The sequence below is a fragment of the Nyctibius grandis genome, chromosome 2, assembly GCF_013368605.1.
Source record: "Nyctibius grandis isolate bNycGra1 chromosome 2, bNycGra1.pri, whole genome shotgun sequence".
In the NCBI taxonomy this organism is placed as follows: Eukaryota; Metazoa; Chordata; class Aves; order Nyctibiiformes; family Nyctibiidae; genus Nyctibius; species Nyctibius grandis.
This window is the reverse complement of record NC_090659.1, coordinates 62838523-62861916: the sequence shown is the minus strand read 5'-3', so window position 1 is coordinate 62861916 and position 23394 is coordinate 62838523.

Genomic DNA, 23394 nt, shown 5'->3' with positions numbered 1-23394 from the left:
TTTCAGCCATAAAAGTACAGTTCTGATCATGAAGCCAGAGAAAAAAGTAAATGTTGCTGTCTTAAATACTGCTTGAGACCTGGAGAAATGCTTTAATGCATTGAAATGCCCTATGCATTGATATAACAACTTCACATTTTGCAGGCATTATCTCTTGTGTCAAGAATGACCCTTTTGCCATTTCTAATGGTGATTTAAAATTTAACTTAGTTGCACACTTTAAAGAGTTATACATACAAAAACTTGGAAGAATAGCTGCTGATATCTTCAAAGAATTCATAGTCACTGTGTGTGCTGAATCTCTTTGGTATATTGGATAGTGCCATGCTTATGGCTGCTTTTATTCTCAGTGGAAGCAAATTGAATATTTCAGGCAAGACCTGTCCCAGTTAAGGGGCATTTGAAGAGCAGAATGTGACATTTGAAAAGCATACTACTACTGTAACAGCAGAGTACCACATATATGCATGTTTATTGTTTTTGACACCATTTGAGTTCCTTCTCACCCAGAGCAGTATATACATGTAATCACAGCACGTCACTAGGCTTATCAGCATTGCTGAAAACAGGATGCCTGAGTTTAGGCAGACTGTTCACATAATTATGGACTCTAGTACCTGCAAGGAGTTTTTCAAATCTGGTTTCCTGGTTTTCTGTGATTCATACTGTGTTGTGCAATGTGGACATACATTAAAACAAGAAGTATCCAATGATGTATCCTCTGTCACTGTCAAATTTTTTAAACAGAAATACTGTTCTACTGTCTAACTTGAAAAAACAGGAATGGGCAACTGACCTTTCATGCCAGTCATGCCCCTGAGCCTCCACTCAATGAAGAACTAGAAAGTTTACTTGTCCCAGCAGCGGGATGTCCTGGAACATTGTTATATTGCTGCTCAAATGGTGACATGTAATAACACCAGAGTAAGTTCAGAAGCATGCAAAAAGGATGTGACTTACTAGCTGTTTATTGAACTCCTGTAAGTCTATTGTGAGGGTGATACGATCCACAAGAAGGGGAAGAGACAATATTTGCCTTCTTTTTCTACTTATTACTACACTTTCCAACTGTTGATAACATCCTCAATATATAAACTATGTTTACAATAAACTAATGACCTCTCCCAAAATATACTTGTAGTTTGCTTTATCAAATAAATTGTTACTGGCTGCACGAATTTCAAACACCTATACAGTAAAGGAGAACATTTAATACAACTGGGTATTTTGGGGTCTGTAGCAATTCTATTGCATTACAAAGTAAGAATAATATTACTAAAATAGATATCAACATAAAATTTACAAGGCAATATTAGCCTGTTAGAAATGTGTCTAGTTGTCAATCCCCGGTTAAGTGGTCAAATTTCCTTATTGATATAGTCAGAAGGCAAAATGTCCAAGTCAGTGTATAAATGCTAGAAAAACGTGGAAGTACAACCTGAGTGTAAACCAAAGCAATTGGGATGGATGAGAAGATTCTGAGCTGAGTGATAAAATAAAACTATTCTATTATGGCTTTAGAGACCCTATAAGCAATAGGGAATCTTGAAGTTGAACTCAGAACACAGCTCTATGAGGTTTTATCTCTGCAAAAGAAAAAGCAGTTATCAAAAATTCTTTTAAAGGTTAGTGCTTTATTCAGCTATAGGTCACAAAGACCTGAGGTGTTAAAGTGCCACACTGACACCAGAAAGAGTCCCTCCATCAGCTTCATTCAGTGTAAGGTCTCACCTAAAAAAAACGTAGTTTTATTGTACAATACAAAAAGAGGTTGAGTCAAAATTGTATTGCTGCACCTTTTTTTCCCCTCACTGGTTATTATCAGAAGCAAAAGACTAGTAAAAGTCATAATAAGGTGAGTAATATCTATTTACTGTCATATTCAGTGAACTTAGTGAAACTAAGGACTGATTATGCTTGGGTACTAAAAGGTAGAAATGGATGTGTTTCTTAATTACCAACATGGGGGCTGAGTGCAGAGAAATGTGTTATACGGTGCAAAAAAAAGAACATAGGCATCTAGGACTGAAATGAGACCTGAGAGCTTTTTGGTCCCCTGTGGAAAAACCACCACAGAACACCTCTGAAATACAGTGCTTCCTTTACAGAATCACAGAATCACAGAATGGACTCTCTCTAGCAGTTTAGCTGTGAGGATGCTGTGGGAGACCGTGTCAAACGCTTTACTGAAATCGAGTTGCTTTACTGAAATTTAGTTGCTGCAGATATATACCAGTCATTTAGTAGCACATGTTCAGGGTTGTGACATTTGACATGCTGCAGCCCTGATACTTTAAAAACAGACACAGAGATCAAAAACACACTCTTTGATTAAGCAAAACTCACAATGGGTATGTGGAAAGATCTGGTCATAATTCTGAAATCAAAACCAAGCCAGGTTTTCTCTCTAAATATATATTTGGAAGGCTTTGTGTAGACTGAAGAAGAAGAGTATTTGCCTTTTAAATGGAAGATACAAAAAAATATGAGCTACATCAAAACTGTGGAACATGGATCTGCTTCATGGTGCCTGAATGTACGCTGGCTGCATATCAGATTGAGACCAGAGAGCATATCTTGCCACACATTATTCTCCCCTCTCCTCTGCTGCTTCCTCTTTCCATTAAATGAAAATGGGAGTATGTGAGCAGGAAAGGATTTACTGAACACTCTGGCTGTTCATGAGACTAGGTTTATGGGAGCACACCATATAGTGTACACAGCTGAGATCCTGCCACTGCTTATGCTCAGTTGTTAATATTTCAGCGGTAGTCCCATTGAGAGCAATACATAATAGCATATAACAGTAAAGGTGGCACTAGCTGGTCCAAAGTAGATTAGTGTTTCTACCTGATTAACATAAATTCCTGTAGCCTAACCTGGATCAAAGTTCAACCTTTTCAAAGCTTGTCTTGTATTCACACATCTGTTGCACTTGACATTTCAACAACATCTGTTTTCACTTATCTGATATCTCTATTTCATTCTGCTAATGCTGAGAATATGTTCTTCTGTGCACGTGGAATTTTATCTTTCTGACTTCCCAAGTCAGTGTGGACATCTGGTGTACATGATTATTTACTCTGCCTACTGATTTTGAGGAAGGAAGGTGTTACTTATCAGAAAAGGAAGTTAAGGTATATTAAAGTTTTAACTCCTTTTTTTTTGTGGGAGGCAGCATTAGCTTTCTTCAGTAAGGCTACAGGCAGCCAATAAGATCTTAGGGATAGTTCCTCTGGCCCAGAAGTAAAATAAGTTAAAGCATTTATTTTAAGTTCTGATTTTGAAAGTTTACAATCTCTGCTAATAACTTAGGACAATTTGTACCAGTGTTGTTGATGTAATGCTGATATAGACAGAACAGGGTTAGAAGTGAAGTTTTTCTTGGCACTGGGAAAATACAGAAATCTTTATTATATGAGTAGAAAGGGCTTGTGTTTCTCCTATATTTATCGCAAACAATTTTACTACTAAGAGTACTGTTATTCAAAGGATTGTGTCTGTATAAACTGTCCTCATACAAGAGGAAACAGGGAATCTTGGCAGCCCTGAGCATAAATTTGTCCTCTCCCCGAACAGCATTAACTAGTACAACCATTTTCCCACAAAGAGCAAAATACTGTCTTGTAAGAAATGACAGCGAAGATATACAACACACACATACACAGAGACACAAAAAACCCACTTGTGCAGTGGAAAATGACACTAATCTTATTCAAACTGCATAGTAAATGCACTGAGTCAGCAAGAATGCAATTAATCACACTAGTTTAATGAAAAAGAAGAATATTAGGTTTGGCAGTGGGGAAAAGATATTCTCCTGTTACTCAGATAGCCAGCTGGTTGAGTCTATTCTGGTGACTGGAAAAAAATGCAAAGGCCCATCTCTGGACCCGAGAGTAAGTTGTGCAATACAATTTGAGCCCATATAGCCAAATTCTCTCTCCCTCCCAAAGAGGACCATCTCATTTTTACTACCTATTGGAAACACACCCTGGCACCTGCAGGTCTTTAGTGTAGTTGTAGTTATTGCCTTGTTTGGTAGTTTTTGTCTAGAAGGGTGTTTACCGGTGTGAGCCGAAATCATATCAGGCAGTGGGATAACTATGAAGTGGACCAGTGCCGCATGTTACGTGTGGACCCATGCCCTCCTCATACTTAGTTTACTAGTATAGATGTAGCCACAGAGAATACGATTCTGGTTTTCTATGTGCTTAGTAAACAAACAATGCCTAGACGATCTCACAGCCATATTGTGCTACATCTGATTGATGTCAGCCCTACTTTGACTGGGCATGTTGGACTAGCTGACGTCTAGAAGTGCTTTCCAACCTATATTGTCCTGTGATTCCTGTAAAAGTAGTAGTAAACTTATCCCACTCTCAGGCTTGACAGGTTGTTACATTCACTTAGAAATATTAGTGTTAAACAATGAAGAGCTTCACTGATCTAGCATATCATGGCATGAAAATATGCCATGAAATAGACAGAGTTTGATTACTCAAAATTTACTACTGTACAAAATAAAAAAGTATGCATTACTGAGGTGTCAAACCTGCAGCGCTCACAGTAGTGTCCTAGTGGTTTCTGGGAATGTTCCTTCACAAGAGTAAATTTTACCATAAGTTGGAAACAACACATTTCATACCATTGCACTTTAAAAATAATGATACCTCCTGTCTTGATTCAATGCAAGTTGGGTTTTTTTATGGTCTTCCAATAGTGGAACAATCAGAAGCAAGGTTAAGGAATAGTTTAAGTGACTATAGTGTTGTGAATACAAATAGGTTTTGGTTTTGAATATTTAGAAAAATATTTTTTCTGCCATTCAGATGACCTGATGATTGTAGCAAGAGCAATGGATCTTTTTATTTCTTCATTTTACACTGTATAGGTAGCAATCCTAACTTGTCATGAAAGAAAATGATCCCTTACCTTTGGAAGAATCATAATTCAGACAGTGAACATTATTCTCACAGTTTGGGTTTTCTTCCATTTTTCTGACTTATCACAGACTGAAAAAATAACTTCCTACTTTTTTTCTTAACACAGGCATGTCTGGACATTGACTTTTAACCTTATTATGTCCAGTGCTTGAGGGGATAGAAAATAGTTTACATGTAGTTTTCAGAGGTTGAATTTTGTTTTGTTCAGATAATTTCAACTCTCCCAAAGTTCCTTTACTTAGAAATGACAATTTCTTCTTCCATTATCCTTTTTATGTCATCCCAATTTTCATCATTCATGATCTGCTGAACACTGCTCAGAAAGAAAGAGACCGTGCTACAAGGTACTCTCTTTTACTGTCTCAGCAAGTGTTTTGAGAGAGATACTAATAATGTGAGATAGCAGAAGAATCAATGTTACAAATGATTCATGACATTTGTTTGGTATTTTGTATTCCTGTATAAGGTTCCAGTTCTGCAAAGCTCTGACTCCCAAGACTGAAGTGTTTGGGTCCTAGCATAGTGGGTCCATGTAGGTCTTAGTTTCCATGGATTTCAGTATGCTCTTGGCATCAGGTTTAGCTCCATCTTCTCTACCAAATTCTCAAGGCACAAGTTCTCTGAATAGGCTTCATTTTACAAAGTATAGAAATGTATGTTAGCTGTCTAAATCTGTTAATCACCTCAGATTTCCTTTACTGTAAACAATGACTATTTGCCATCTTCAGAAGGGTACATTTCACCCTAAAATAGGTGGCTCTTTCATCATTTTATGAAAGAGAGAAATTGTGACAAAAGATAAGTCTGAGTTACAAAATTCTTTAATAACTCAAGGTTTTACATCTGCACAATGGTTAAAAAAGCATGTTCCAGTCTTTTAAACTGCTTTGCAGCCTATGTTTAACCTCTTTATTTTGTGCCTTGTTTATAAATTTCATATTAGACGAACAATTCAGGAACTGCTCTATAGAATCAAACCAAAGTTCCACGTGTTTTGGCTTCCTGCTTAGGAAATGCTTAGGTCAGCAGGAGAGCAACTGAAGAGCAGCACAACCGAATTCCAGCCACTCCAGCCAGTAAGTTAACTTCATCGAGGGGGCCAACTTAAATGAGTCTATGCAAATGCACATAGCACAGGGAATAAACAAGAGAAGTCAGAGATGTGCGCATGCCTGCAGGGCTATGAGTTTATTGCCGTCATGGAGATGTGGTACGATGGCTCCTATACTGCAGTGTTGGAATGGAAGGATACAGGCTCTTTAGGATGGACAGGCAGGAGGGATGACGAGGAAGGGGTGTCACCCTCTATGTAGATGACCAGCTGGAGCATGAGGAGCTCTGCCTGGTGATGGATGAGGAGTCGACCGGGAGCTTATGGGTCAGGATTAAAGGGAGGGCAATAACAGGTGACATTGTAGTGGAGGTCTGCTACAGGCCACCTGACCAGGAAGACCTAGCGGACAAGGCTCTCTACAGACAGATAGGTGTAGCCTCACATTCATAAGCCCTGGTACTCATGGGGGACTTCAACCACCCTGATATCTGTTGGAAGGACAACACAGCAGGGCACAAGCAATTCAGGAGGTTCCTGGAATGTGTGAGTGAACTTCCCTCTCAAAGTGACAGAGAAGCCAATGAGGAGAGGTGCCATACTGGACCTTGATCTCACCAACAAGGAGGGGCTGGTGGGGCATTTGAAGCTCAAGGGCAGCCTTGGCTGCAGTGACCATGAAATGGTGGAGTTCAAGATCCATAGGGCAGCAAGGAGGGCACACAGTGAGCTCACTACCCAGACTTTGGCCTCTTCAGGGACCTGCTTGGTAGAGTATCTTGAGATAAAGACCTAAAGGAAAGAGGGGCCCAACAAAGCTGGTTATTATTCAACGATCACCTCTTCCAAACTCAGGAGCAATGCATCCCAACAAAGAGAAAGTCAGGCTAAAAAGCTGGGAGGCCTGCATGGATGAACAAGGAGCTCCTGGACAAACTCAGAGACAAAAAGGAAGCCTAGAGGGGGTGGAAGCAAGGGCAAGTAGCCTGGGAGGAGTACAGAGAAATTGTCTGAGCAGCCAGGGATCAGGTTAGGAAAGCTAAAGCCCTGATGGAATCAAATCTGACCAGGGATGGCAAGGGCAAAAAAAAAAAGCTTCTATAAGTATGTCAGTGACAAAAGGAAGAGTAGGGAAAATGTGGGCCCTCTCCAGAAGGAGACAGGAGAGCTGCTTACCCGGGATATGGAGAAGGATGAGGTACTCAATAACTTTTACGCCTTAGTCTTCACTGGCAAGTGCTCTAGCCACACCACTCCAGTCACAGAAGACCAGGACTGGGAGAATGAAGAACCTCTCACTGTACAAGAGGATCTGGTTCGAGACCATCTAAGGAACCTGAAGGTGCACAAGTCCATGGGACCTGATGAGATACATCCACAGGTCCTGAGGGAACTGGCAGATGAAGTTGCTAAGCCACTATCCACCATTTTTTTTAAATCTGTGGCAGTCTGGTGAAGTTTCCACTGACTGGAAAAGGGGAAACATCATTTTTAAAAAGGGAAAAAAGGAAGAGCCAGGGAACTACAGGCCAGTCAGTCTCACCTCTGTGCCCAGCAAGATCATGGAGCAGATCCTCATGGAAATTATGGTAAGGCACATGGAAAAAAAGGAAGTGATTGGTGACAGCCAACATGGCTTCACCAAGGGCAAATTGTGCCTGACAAATTTGTCTTCTATGATGGGGTTACAGCTTTGGTGGATAAGGGAAGAGCAACTGATGTCATCTACCTGGACTTGTGCAAAGCATTTGACACTGTCCTGGACAACATCCTTGTCTCTAAATTGGAGAGACATGGACTTGATGGATGGACCACTTGGTGGATAAAGAATTGGCTGGATGGTTGCACTCAAAGAGTTGCGGTCAACAGCTCGATGTCCAAGTGGAGACCAGTGATGAATGGCATTCCTCAGGGGTCAGTATTCTAACTGGTGCTGTTTAACATATTTGTGGGCAACATGGACAGTAGGATTGAGTGCACCCTCAGCAAGTTTGCCAATGACATCAAGCTGTGTGTTGCGGTGCACATACTGTAGGGAAGGGATGCCATCCAGAGGGACCTTTAAAGGCATGAGAGGTGGACCCGTGCAAACCACATGAAGTTCAACAAGTTGTAAGGTCCTGCACGTGGGTCGGGGCAATCACAAGCAGAAATACAGGCTGAGCAGGTCAAGGGAGGTGATTCTGCCACTCTACTCTGCTCTCATGAGACTCCACCCACAGAATCACAGAATCAATCAGGTTGGAAGAGACCTCTGGGATCATCGAGTCCAACCATTGCCCTGACACCACCATGTCAACTAGACCATGGCACTAAGTGCCATGTCCAGTCTTTTTTTAAACACATCCAGAGATGGTGACTCCACCACCTCCCTGGGCAGCCCGTTCCAATATCTAATAACCCTTTCTGTGAAGAAATTCTTCCTAACGTCCAATCTGAACCTCCCCTGGCGAAAAAATAGTACCCAGAGTACTGTGTTCAGATTTGGGGCCCCCAACAGAAGAAGGACATGGAGCTGTTGGAATGAGTCCAGAGGAGGGCCACAGAGATGATCAGAGGGCTGGAAGCACCTCTCCTATGAAGACAGGCTGAGAGAGTTGGGGTTATTCAGCCTGGAGACAGGCTAGCAGCCTTCTGGTACCTGAAGTGGGCTAACAGGAAAGCTGAAGCAACTTTTTACAAGGGCATGTAGTGATAGGATGTGGGGGAATGGTTTTAAAGTGAAAGAGAGTAGATTTAGATTAGATATTACGAAGAAATTCTATACTTTTAGGGTGGTGAGACACTGCAACATGTTGCCCAGAGAAGCTGTGGCTGCCCCCTCCCTGTCAGTGTTTAAGGCCAGGTTGGATGGGGCTTTGAGCAACCTGGTCTAGTGGAAAGGTGTCCCTGCCCATGGCAGGATGGTTGGAACTAGATGATCTTTAAGGTCCCTTCCAACCCAAAACATTCTATGATTCTATGATTCTATGATTACATATGTCCAATAATCAATGCATTATTCTTCTCTATAACTTTTTTCCTAGTTCTGCCATGATCTGCTTTTAAATCACAAACAATATTTTTAATCTAACAGTCCAGACTGAAGTTATTTATTGGAGTTTTACAGTCTCTCTTCCATCAGGATATTCCCCATGACCATGTTTGCTTTTTCACTACCTATGCATATTAAACATATTTTTCCAGAAACCTGTCCAGGTGAACTGAAGACTTCTTCCTGTATAGCCAATTATATACTATGATTATATAAGTATAACTACAGTTTGTGGTTTTTTTTTCCCTTCTGTGTGCATTATTCTATGCTTACCAATTTTGCATTTCATATAGCATTTTATCCTTGTGTCACTGACTATGGAGAAATCCTCTTGAGCTCTTTACAGACAGTTTTGATTTTGACTATGGGGAGTAATTCTGAATTATTTGAAAAGATCATCCCCTCACTATTTATCATGTTTCCAAACATGTGTATATTGAGCAGCCAAGGTCCAAACTTAAGAAACTCATGTGAGACCTAGTTGAAAGCTTTTTGAAAATAGAAATATAATTAGACTATACTTATCCACCTACTTGGTGACACTTTGAAAAAGCAGATAGATTTGTAAGGCATGATTTTCCTTACAAAACCCATATTAACTCATTATTAATATACTGTATCTATCTGTATGTTTACTAATTCTTTTCTTTATTTAGGTTTTACCAATTAGACTGGTACATGTCAGTAAAATCCTTAGTTCTTAGCAACAGACATTTTAAATATTTTGTCGTATTTGCCACCTTCCATTCCTCTGCAGCTTCTGTGTTTTCAGGCCTATTTTCCTCAGAAATTTGAAGTCTATTTTAAGACTCACACATTCTACCCTTTCAATTTCATAATAATTAGCTCTCACATTTATGCAGTTCCCGTTTTCAGTGAACTTTGTTAACCCTTTTATTCCTACAAGATGTAGAATTTGAATATGTTTTGATCACTGTGTCCACAAAGTAACAATTTGAAGGTTCATCTAAAAATGGGCAAGTGCATTTCATTGTGCTCTCTGGAATCCTACTCCCCCAGCTGCCTGGTTGCAATCTTCAGTGTGTTTCACAGTTCCCTTCCTACACACAGTTTTCTTCCAGGAGAAACCTGTATATATTAAGAAAGAGGAAGGGGAAGGAGATGAAAAAATGTGGGAAGTTTTCTGAGATCTTACTGTACAAGTGAAGCCTGAAAGATATGTTTTGAATGAAAACTAGTGTGATACTCAGGATTAGATCAGGAATTGCCTTTTTTCTCGTGGTATCTCTGAGCCTCCAAGAAAAGGTAATTTATAATGTCTAAAAATGTAACTCCCATAATCACAGCTTGACTTGAATTTTATGCAGTATACATAAGAGTACTTGAAATCTCTAATTATCTTTGTGTTTCAATCTTTGCAGCTCCCTAATTTCTCTTTGTATTTCATAGTTGCTTTATGCCTTTAATAGCAAGTTTGAACCCAGTCCAAAAACCAACATATAGTTATTCGAAGGTTGCTATTTCTTGAATAATGTGTAATAAGTTCGAATTCAGCCTAGTTCTTTCTGTGTATGGGATCATTTCAGAAGTACCAATATCCCAGAAATACCAATATCCCAGCAGAGTTATCATCCGTATCCCAGAACATATACCAAAGAAGGAATTCATGTGACATATGAACTAATATGAACAACCCAGTATTGTCTCCTTCAAGTAATTATTACTAGCGTAAAAGACAGAAGACAGTGTAGGGAAAAGTAGAACTGCTTAAGACACACAATGTATTTGCTGTTACTGTTATTGTCCACATTAAAACATTAACTCAATCAACGACATGAAAACCTCATCTTTTTCATTATGGATATTAGGTCAGCCTATCAGGATCCTATAGGAAAACAAACATGTTCTTTTTTTAGTAAAAAACCCTTGGAATTTCAAGCCATTTATTATAACTCACTAATTGTCTTTTATTATTCCTCTAACATCAGGAAACTGTGACTTCAGTTTGGTGTATTTTATAATATGTAACAGAACACTTTTGTTATCATTATAAAACCTCAGAGATACCCATCTAGAAAGTATGGTGAAGATACATAGTACATTTTTACTTTCCTGAACTTTAATATTCAATTCCATATTTTTTTCAGGTAACGTTATATTTTTTTCCCTTTGGATGCTCATTGTTTCTTTGTTGTTTTAGAATTTAACTTTTTTTTTCCTTGCTATGTCTTTTCATTTTGAATGAAATAACATCCACTCTCTTCTCCATCTAAACCATCCAAGAAAATGCAGGTCACAGAGCAAGTCATGAGTCATTAGAAAGACATATTTCATGATAACTAAAAAAAATCAAATATCTGAAACATTAGAACTTATTTTGATAAATAAAATTTTAAAATAGCTCTTACAAACGGTTATTTTGCTGAAAGTGTGCAGCTAATCCCTTTCTAAGACATTTAAAACAAAATATTCACTGGTAAGAATAGAAGTAGAGTTTTTAAATTATATTGTAGTGGCACTGCATACCCTTGTTATGTTAGGTACTAACCTGTGAGCAAAGATAGTAAAAAGACCATAAAGACCTTACAGAGCAAGACAACAGTGTCAAGTGAGTGAAACAGCATGAGATGAAACATATAACTGGTTTTGTTTGTATTCTAAAATATTAGCTCTTTTACAACCTAATGTACCTAAATTACTTACAACTGAAGTTATCTTCTGTCCAGCAGGTATAAATTGTCAATGTTCTTTTGATACCACCAGAGAAATGAGTCTTACATGAAACCTGGATAATGATAATGGGAATATTTATAAATGTGATTAGGGATCACTCTGTGCATATTCATAGAATCACAGAATCGTTTTGGTTGGAAAGGACCTTTAAGATCATCAAGTGCAACAATTAACCTAACACTGCCAAGTCCACCAATAAACAATATCCCTAAGCACCAAATCTACTTGTCTTTTAAATACCTCTAGGGATGGTGACTTAACCACTTCTGTGGGCAGCCTGTTCCAACACTTGATAATCCTTTCAGTCAAGAAATTTTTCCTCATATCTTATCTAAAACTCCCCTGGCACAACTTGAGGCCATTTCCTCTCATCCTGTCATTTGTTAATTGGGAGAAGGGACCAACACCTGCCTTGCTACAACCTCCTTTCAGGTAGTTGTAGACAGTGATAAAGATGCAGTGTGAGAAAATAATGTTTTCAAATACTGTTACATATTTTTTTCACAGAAGAGTAAATTTAGCACAAAAAAAATGGAGTGTCATGGTTAATAAGGAATTCAACCCATTTTCAGTTAGTAATTTCTGTAATAATTTACTAATTGAGCTGAGGAAAAAGTAACACGTGGGACTTGATTTTCAAAGGGCCGATAATCACAGAATCACAGAATCACAGAATGTTAGGGATTGGAAGGGACCTCGAAAGATCATCTAGTCCAATCCCCCTGCCGGGGCAGGATTGCCTAGACCATATCACACAGGAACGCGTCCAGGCGGGTTTTGAATGTCTCCAGAGAAGGAGACTCCACAACCTCTCTGGGCAGCCTGTTCCAGTGTTCAGTCACCCTTACAGTAAAGAAGTTTTTCCTCAAATTTAAGTGGAACCTCCTGTGCTCCAGCTTGCACCCATTGCCCCTTGTCCTGTCAAGGGATGTCACTGAGAAGAGCCTGGCTCCATCCTCTTGACACTTGCCCTTTCCATATTTATAAACGTTAATGAGGTCACCCCTCAGTCTCCTCTTCTCTAAGCTAAAGAGACCCAGCTCCCTCAGCCTCTCCTCATAAGGGAGATGTTCCACTCCCTTAATCATCTTCGTGGCTCTGCGCTGGACTCTCTCTAGCAGTTCCCTGTCCTTCTTGAACTGAGGGGCCCAGAACTGGACACAATACTCCAGATGCGGCCTCACCAGGGCAGAGTAGAGGGGGAGGAGAACCTCTCTCGACCTGCTGACCACACCCCTTCTAATACACCCCAGGATGCCTTTGGCCTTCTTGGCCACAAGGGCACACTGCTGGCTCATGGTCATCCTGTTGCCCACTAGGACCCCCAGGTCCCTTTCCCCTACGCTGCTCTCCAACAGCTCTGTCCCCAACTTGTACTGGTACATGGGGTTGTTCTTGCCCAGATGCAGGACTCTACACTTGCCCTTGTTATATTTCATTAAATTTCTCCCCGCCCAACTCTCCAGCCTGTTCAGGTCTCTCTGAATGGCTGCGCAGCCTTCCGGCATCTCAGCCACTCCTCCCAGTTTTGTGTCATCAGCGAACTTGCTGACAGCGCACTCTAATCCCTCATCCAAGTCATTAATGAATATATTGAATAGAACTGGTCCCAGAACCGACCCTTGCGGAACTCCGCTAGACACAGACCTCCAACTGGACTCTGTCCCGCTGACCACTACTCTCTGGCTTCTTCCCTTCAGCCAGTTCACAATCCACCTCACTACCCGATCATCCAGACCACACTTCCCCAGTTTAGCTGCGAGGATGCTGTGGGAGACCGTGTCAAACGCTTTACTGAAATCGAGATAGACCACATCCACAGCTTTACCATCATCTATCCACCGGGTAACATCCTCATAAAAGGCTATCAAGTTGGTTGAGCAAGACTTCCCGTTGGTGAAGCCATGCTGAGTGCCCCTAATGATCCCCCTATCCTTGATGTGCCTAGAGACAGCACCAAGAACAAGTTGCTCCATCACCTTTCCAAGGATGGAGGTGAGGCTGACCGGTCTATAGTTACCCGGGTCCTCCTTCCTGCCCTTTTTGAAGACTGGAGTGACATTCGCTTTCCTCCAGTCCTCAGGCACCTCTCCCGTTGCCCACGACTTAGCAAAGATGATGGAGAGTGGCCTAGCAATGACTTCCGCCAGCTCCCTCAGCACCCGCGGGTGCATCCCATCAGGGCCCATGGATTTATGGACGTCCAGGTTGCTTAATTGGTCCCTGACCCAGCCCTCATCAACCAAGACAGATTCCTCCTCTATCCTGACTTCTTCTGAGGCCTCAGGGGTCCAGGTCTCCTCAGGACAGCCTCCAACAGTATAGACGGAGGCAAAGAAGGCATTCAGTAACTCCGCCTTCTTTTTATCCTCTGTCTCCAGGACCCCCACCTCATTCATCATAATGCTATATGACATATCTGTCGTAGCTTTTCCTGTAATATTATGTGACTACAAAGGGAAGAGAAATAATATATGTGATTACAAGTGGGAGGTGGTCCAGGAGAGGTATAGCGAATATAGAAATTTGGTAGCAATTCCACCATGGTTAAAGTTCAAAACTTTAAATATTCCTTAAAACATGTAAGGATTATTTTTCATCTTTCCCAGGACCAAATGTAGATTCAAGCTTTGCGAGTGTCATTTTATTCAAAAGCATAGACTGGAAGGAAATATATAAATTACATTTCCTTTATACTTCTAGAATGCAGCATAATTTATAATCCACTATCCATATTACACATAAATTAATAATACAAGCAAATTATATTTTGATGTGGAGACTATGAAAATACTGACTACTCATCCCTGTTCCCTTATATACATAGCACATAGTGAACATTTGAGATAGATATTAAGATGAACATGTTAGTGGAAAATACTGTGGGGTAGGTACCGCTTCCAGTTCTGTCTTCCATCAGCCACATCTCAGTCCTTTCATTCGCCTTTTTTTCCCCTCTCAGGAGGATAGTGTCTGGTGGGGAGGCTCCCAGGAAACTTTGGGGAGATAAGACATTCAGTAGTAGTTACTGTAGTAGATTGGGGAGAGAGAAAGGGGAAGAAAGGAGATAATCTCTTCCTCAGAGTGATACAATGACAGGAAAGAAAGACATATAAGCAGTGGAATGATAACAGTAGAGTAAGTACGATCCCACCATCCAAAGAAGCATCCAACTTCTGCAGAAGCTGAAGTGACAGGTGTCAGTCTCACATTCTCCAGAAGCCTCATGTCTTGGTCTCTGATTGACGTCACATATCTTCTTTCATAGGATAATAGGATCACAGGATCACAGGATTGCTCGGGCAATTATTCTAGTTCAACCTCCTGCTCAAAGCACAGTCAGATCTGAGGTGAGACCAAATTACTCAGGGCTTTATCCAGTTTGATTGTGGATGGAAGATGGAATATCGAAGGCTGGAGCCTAAGCAGCCTCCCTGGGCAGCCTGAAATCTCACTGACTGCCTAATCCTCCTCTTTCTCTCAGATTTCACTATGGCAGCATAAAAACTTCAGTTTTCCCTATACAGCTCAGAAGTGGTCGTGTGTGTAGCTAGGCAAGACACAACTGTGTTTCAAAACCTTAGAGACAGAAAAAGTGTTTGGCGCATTGTGTCAGTTCACCTAACATTAACAAAGCTGAAAACAGAAATTTTCTCAGCCAGCTTTAGACATCTTTATCTGAGCTCATTAGCTAAGTTCTTTTATATATATATTTCTATAATAGAAAGACCAGGGCATGAATCATCTCTCATTCTACTGTAGATGACTAAAATGGATCAGTCTAATTGTCATAGAACTCCATTGACCAGCTGTCTACCTTGCCTGGCCTCTCAGAGGATCCTTCTGTTGTGGGGTTGCTGAAAGTTGAAGAACAACATGTGCCAATTGCTACTGCCACGGTGCACCGACGACAATATCGCACCAATCGAGACTCCCTGATCCCCATTCATAAACTGATTAGACAATTAGAAAATCAAGGAGTGATTAGCAAGACTTGCTCACCCTTTAATAGTCCTATATGGCCAGTGCAAAAGTCTAATGGAGAATGGAGATTAACTGTGGACTATCGTGGCCTAAATGAAGTTACACCACCTCTGAGTGCTGCTGTGACAGACATGCTAGAACTTCAATACGAACTGGAGTCAAAGGCAGCCAAGTGGTATGCCACCATAGACATTGCTAATGCATTTTTCTCTATTCCCTTGGCACCAAAGTGCAGGCCACAGTTTGCTTTTACCTGGAGAGGTATCCAGTACACCTGGAATCGACTGCCCCAGGGGTGGAAACACAGTCCTACTATTTGCCACAGACTGTTCCAGACTGCACTAGAAAAGGGTGGAGCTCCAGAACATTTGCAATATATTGATGACATCATTGTATGGGGTGATACAGCAGCAGAAGTTTTTGACAAAGGGGAGAAAATCATCCAAATTCTTCTGCAAGCTGGTTTTGCCATAAAAAGAGGCAAGGTCAAGGGGCCTGCCTGGGAGATCCAGTTTTTAGGGATTAAATGGCAAGATGGGCGTCGCCAGATCCCGATAGAGGTGATCAACAAAATAACAGCTATGTCCCCACCAACTAACAAAAAGGAAACACAAGCCTTCTTAGGCGTTGTGGGTTTCTGGAGAATGCATATTCCCGATTACAGCCAGATTGTACACCCTCTTTATCAAGTGACCAGAAAGAAGAATGATTTTCAGTGGGGCCCTGAACAACGACAGGCTTTTGAACAGATTAAACAAGAGATTGTGCATGCAGTAGCCCTTGGACAAGTCCGTACGGGACAAGATGTTAAAAATGTGCTCTACACCTCAGCTGGGGACAATGGTCCTACCTGGAGCCTCTGGCAGAAAGTGCCAGGGGAGACTTGAGGTCGACCCCTAGGATTTTGGAGTCGAGGATACAAGGGCTCCGAGGCCAATTACACTCCAACTGAAAAAGAGATACTGGCAGCATATGAAGGAGTTAGAGCTGCCTCAGAGGTAATTGGTACTGAGGCACAGCTTCTCCTGGCACCCCGATTACCAGTACTAGGCTGGATGTTCAAGGGTAAGGTTCCTACTACTCATCATGCAACTGATGCTACATGGAGTAAATGGATTGCATTAATTACACAGAGGGCTCGAATAGGAAACCCTAATCGCCCAGGAATCTTAGAAGTGATCATGGACTGGCCAGAAGGCAAAGACTTCGGAATGCCACCAGAAAAGGAGGTGATACGTGCTGAAGAAGCCCCACCATATAATGAACTACCAGAGGATGAGAAGCAGTATGCCCTGTTCACCGATGGATCCTGCCATCTTGTAGGAAAGCATCGGAAGTGGAAAGCTGCTGTATGGAGTCCTATACGACGAGTCACAGAAGCCACAGAGGGACAAGGTGAATCAAGTCAATTTGCAGAGGTAAAAGCCATCCAGCTGGCTTTAGACATTGCTGAACGAGAAAAGTGGCCAAGGCTGTATCTTTATACTGACTCATGGATGGTGGCAAATGCCTTGTGGGGGTGGTTAAAGCAGTGGATGCGAAGCAACTGGCAGCGTAAAGGTAAACCTATTTGGGCTGCTGAACTGTGGCAAGATATTGCTACTCGGCTAGAGAAACTAGTCGTGAAGGTACGTCATGTAGATGCTCACGTACCTAAAAGTCGGGCAACTGAGGAACATCGAAACAACCAACAAGCAGAGCAGGCTGCTAAAGTGTTCCAAATAGATTTGGACTGGGAACATAAAGGTGAACTATTTTTAGCTCGGTGGGCTCATGACACTTCAGGTCATCAAGGGAGAGATGCAACATACAGATGGGTTCGTGACCGAGGGGTGGACTTAACTATGGACTCTATTGCACAGGTTATCCATGATTGTGAAACATGCGCCGCAATTAAGCAAGCCAAACGGTTAAAACCTTTGTGGTATGGGGGGCGGTGGTTGAAATATAAATATGGGGAGGCCTGGCAAATTGACTATATCACACTCCCTCAAACCCGCCAGGGTAAACGTTATGTGCTTACCATGGTGGAGGCGACCACCGGATGGCTGGAAACATACTCTGTGCCCCATGCCACTGCCCGGAACACTATTATGGGCCTTGAAAAGCAAATCTTGTGGCGACATGGCACACCAGAGAGAACTGAGTCGGACAATGGGACTCATTTCAAAAACAGTCTCATATATAACTGGGCCAAAGAGCATGGCATCGAATGGGTATATCACATTCCCTATCATGCACCAGCATCTGGGAAAGTTGAACGGTATAATGGGCTGTTAAAAACTACCCTAAAAGCAATGGGAGGTGGAACCTTTAAAAACTGGGATAAGCATTTGGCACAAGCTACCTGGCTAGTTAACACCAGAGGATCTATCAACCGAGCTGGCCCTGCTCAGTCAGACCTTTTACATACAGTAGAAGGGGATAAAGTCCCTGTGGTGCATGAAAGGAATCTGTTGGGAAAAACTGTCTGTGTTCTTCCTGCTACGGGCAAAGGTAAACCCTTTCATGGGATTGCTTTTGCTCAAGGACCTGGATGTACTTGGTGGGTGATGCTGCAGGATGGTGGAGTCCGATGTGTCCCTGAAGGTGATCTGATCTTGGGTGAGAATACTTAATTCTGAACTGCATGATGTTAATTGCTGCATAATACTAACAGTGTTCATAAGTGTCTTTCAGGTTGAAGCAGTGGTGATGGGAATGGAGCTAGCTGCAAGTGGTGTCCAGTAACCTCCTCGAGACTGACATCTTTAACCTGCAACCCGTGGGCACGAACTGTGACAAAGCTCATACCATCTCTCCTAGCCTGGGAGACTCTTAGCCAGATGGAAACCCACAATCCTGAACTAAATGAACTTGATGAATGTTTTTTTTCTATATAGAGATGAATCATAAACTAATGTTATCTGTATATATTTTAAAATGAAAAGTTAGTGGTGATCTGAGTATGATGTGAATGGTATGGAATAAGGGGTGGAATGTCCTGGTTTGGCCTAAACCAGGCCTATTTTCCTTTCAGCGATTTTTACTTTCAGCTAAGTCTCCTCTAAGTAACTGCACTTTCTGAAACTAACTGCATGTTTTGCAGACAGTGTCTGCTTCCAGGACTGATAACGCTCGAAGTTTGTAGTTATCGCTGAGGCACCGGTAGGGATGTTGTGCAGTAAGGCTCTTGCTGTACTTAGTCTTAGAGAAACCAAGGTCACTGCTGAATTCCTCACTGCTTACGAGTGAAGAGCCGAAGGGGGGTCGCAGCTGCAGGGGGGAGCAGACAGGGCAGGTGACCCAAAATTGACCAACGAGGGTATTCCATCCCATACACGTCATTCTCGGTATAAAGCGGGGGGATCACGAGGGTCTCGGTCTCTTTCTGCTATGGCCGGTGTCCAAGGAGGACTCCGTCTGTTTTCCTGCTGCCCCCGATTCCGATCCATGCATCCCTGAATCCAGCTCTCGACCGTCGCTAGGCCCAGCCTGGGCCTTCCCGGAGCCTGCCCTGCAGTGCCGGTGGTGACATGGCTGACTTCAGGGGAGCTCAATCTTCGTTTTGTATATATATTTGTATATATTTGATTATTTCTATTATTATTATTATACCCTTTTTCATTATTATAGTTTATTAAAACAGTTTTAACTTTCCAACCCGTAAGTCTCTCTCCCTTTTCCCTTTCCCTTTCCCTTTGGGGGGAGGGGAGGGGGGATAACAGAGAGCATCTGCCACAGGTTTAATAGCCGGCCCAGCTTTAAACCGTGACAACTATTCAATTGCTCCTCAATGAAATTTTCCCAACACGGAAGGTCAAGGCTGCTCTTGTTTTGCCAGTCACTACATTTGTTGCAATATGTTTGCTGGTGAGGTCTCTGCTGGTACCACCTAGCTGTATTGTAGATGTATGAAAAGTGTAAGAGCAGTACAGCACAGCAAAAATAAAATACGTCAGTTATTCAGTATTTTTGAGAATACTGAAGAAAGAACTACTGTTCTTGAGAAGCACTTGATGTTATTTAACATTTAAACAATGATGTTTATTCCTTCTTACACAGAGATTTTGATGAAATAGGTAATATATTCTTAGTTTATTTAGTTAAGAGTAACTGGTTGATTTCTACATGACATTAATTTTGATTTCTCTATTAAATATATTTATCTGATAGGATGGGAATGCCAGTTTTGGTACTATTTCTTTGTGGTTAAAACCTAATAGATAGTTACCATTTACTCAAGTTCATCTTTTGTTTCCCAAGTGCTCATACAATTGGGAAAGTTTGGGAAGTAAATTTTCATTTAATATTTCAACATCACATTGCTGTGTAATTTGCCTATTAAAATAATTAAGATGTCAACAGAGTATGAGAATTTTAACAAGTGGTTGATGATAGTTTGTAGACAGCTTTGAGATTAGTGAAGATGAAGACAGCTAGTTGTCAATTGGCCATGATATGAACTTCAAATTAAGCAAACACTAGGAAAAATTAACAGATTTTACCTAAATTAGTGACAGAAGGAATGTAATACAATGTGAGTTTAATCTGCTAGGAATTTGTTGGGGTGTTCATAAGAAAGATTTGAGCCTAAATTATAAAGACATTTTTGTAGTTGTGAAAGCAGAGAGGGTAGGTGAGCCACCTTGTGACTTGTGTTTACTGTGACCTTCTAAGACATGTTTGCTTGAACTGTACTTGGTACTTCATAGATAAGAAGTACATCTTGTATGTAAAAAAACAGATCCTTTGAATCTTGATTACATCAAGTAACAGAAGAGCAAATGCTTTGAGATCCGAGATCTCTTTAACATAAGAATCCTTTGGTATTACAAAGAAAAAAAACAAGACAAACAATTTAAAATGTCTATAACCAGGGTTTGGACCATATATTTCCTATTCTAAAAAATCTGCATTGTTGTATTTTCATTCCTCTGAGCTAAGAGCTTGACGCTACTATTCACCACTGGTGGATATGGAGTAATCCAGAAACTCCATTTTCTCCTCGAGCTTCTCCTATCCTTTATTAAGAACTTTTAGTTTGATAGTACTTTACTATGCCGAAATGAAGATTATTTAAACATTTTGTCCCACAGCTGGGACAGAATAAGAAACATACATATGCAGTCAGTTGGCTAGTGAACTGTAACTACCATTAAGCTACCCTGACTCAATCATCAATACATAACCTTAAGTACTGAGGCTAGTAACTGGAAATTTTGAAATCTTTTGGATTTTCTTTAAAATATGTAATCCTTGAACACTTTAAGTCTCTACCTATAATGTAAAAGACAAGAATCAAAACCAGGTGAGAATATAGAAATATGGTCAAATATACTTTTACTGAAAATATACAAAAATGTGTATTCATTGTAGCTGTGTAAGGACGTAGCTTGACTTTTTTGTGTTTCTTTTCAGAAATTGAGTGACAATTCCCCTGAAGAAAACAAGGTAGTTCAAAACAGCTTTTAACAAGCAGGTAAATAAACAGAACTACTGCCTTGCTTCACGTGGAAATTAGTCTATTAGATATGCAGGCAACATGATTTCCATGGTTACACATGACCTGCTAATCTCTTAAATTATCCAGTCATCACGAACAACAAGCCTACTAAATAACTACAGTAAAATGCAGAACCGATGCAGTTAGTATTTTCAAAGTGAAAATCTCCCAAGGAGAGGAGTTTTTACCTGGTAAGAAGTTCCCCCCCTATTTCAGTGTAGGTTTGTCACTGGTTTTCTTTGAAATAGTTTACCCTGAACAATTTTTTGAAAAATAAGAGTATTTTATCCATCGTGTTAATATTGTAGGTAAGAAGAACAGTAACCTGTTGGTGGGGGTCTGTTTTATTTGAGTACAAAGTGAAAACTCATTTAACATGCTTTTATCTGAGTGCAAGGACACAATGTATGTTGGCCTGATGCCCTTTTATTTCTGGTATTTACTACAGTTAATAGTCACAATTTTCCATGAAGTAAAGTAATTCTGCTTACTTATGTTAAATTCAGTTCATCTAACTGAAGGAAAACAACAAAAAATAACTATGGCTTTTGAATGATCACTGTTCATCACATAATAGCTGTACAAATATGCCTTCAGAAATTTCCTCAGAATTTTCTAAATCTAATGTAAATCTAAAACTGTTCTGAAATGGCAACAGGAAAAGTTCTTTATGGTTTCCTGCATGAGATACATACATGTGTTCAATAACTTCTGTGGCATGCCTATTTCATTATCATCACAATTTTAATGAAGTGGTAACTTTGCTTTGGTATCTTGACCTAAAGATAGTGAGCAAAAACATTTTGCTGATGGCTGATTCCTTGTATTATACTTAATTAATCCCAAATGCTCATCAAGGTTAGTCCTCCTCTAATGTCTGCACTATAAACCACTGCAACTCTATTAACTTCATTTTTCCTCTCTTGGGGTCCCTAGTCAGCAAACAGTTGCACTCTTGAGTTGATTTATCAGCATTGCCAACTTCCATAACTTTACCACAGCCTTTTACTATTTCACATGTTCTTGAAGCCTCAGCACCTTCTAATCTTTGTTGTACGAGAAACTTTGCTTTCATTTAAGGAAACTGCTGTGGATAGAAACTAAGTTTGTATCCCTTACAAATGAAAAGAGATTACTAGTTCCACTGTGACCTTGAGTTCCAAATTTGAAGGAAAGTCAAAGGAAACTGAAATGTTTTACAATGTAAAATTCCTGGGGCCTGACTTGAGCTCTGGATAGAAGTAGTACTGTTCCTTTTATGTGAATTGCCTGCTGATTTCCTTATGGTTTAAGATAACGATGGGATTCTCTTTTGACTTGGTTCCCTAGGCTTCATTTAAATCTCTTTGATTTGCCCTGTTTAATATCTGAGGTCTATTTTTTTTTATCAATACCAGCAATATGAGCGCTAATGTCCTTATCTCACATTTTATGACATGATCTTTACTTTTGCCAGCCTTTGTATTTACCCTCTTTCTCTTCACCCTTTTAATGTGCTTTAAAATAAAGTATCTTCTTTCCCGTTGTTACTAGGACAATATTATGTTCTCTGTGAATTTTTTCACTGTATCCTTGTCAAACCTTGTTGTTGCTTTTTTTTTTTTTTTAAGAAGAGTCACATTTCTTCAAAATGTTATGTTATTGATTTAAACTTCTATCACTGTTTTTCCCATCCTTGTCAGTTTACCTTAATCCCAGGAACCTTTATCAAACATGCTTTTGTGTGCATTCACCAAAAAGAGGGAAAAGAATCTCTGGAAAAAAACACACCACATTATATGGCTCCTGTTCTAGTTGTGTAAGTCATTGATGATGAGCTGATCCAAAGTTTGCAGTGTGGTGATTCTGTATAATGGCTAACGCAATGCTGTCTTTCAGAGAAGCATGTATCATTAACGGTGGTAGTGCTGGTAATTACAGGTATTTGTATTTCTCTGGACTTATCCAAAAGTCTTATTATATTTATTATACTTATTGCCTATATTTCAGCTATTTAAATAAACTATAGAGTAGGCTATATGTGGTGGATTGACCTCGGCTGGATGCCAGGTGCCCACCAAATCCACTCGTATCCCTCCCCTCCTCAGCTGGACAGGGGAGAGAAAATATAGTGAAAGGCTCGTGGGTTAAGATAAGGACAGGGATATCACTCAGCAATTACCGTCATGGGCAAAACAGACTCAACTTGGGTAAAATTAAT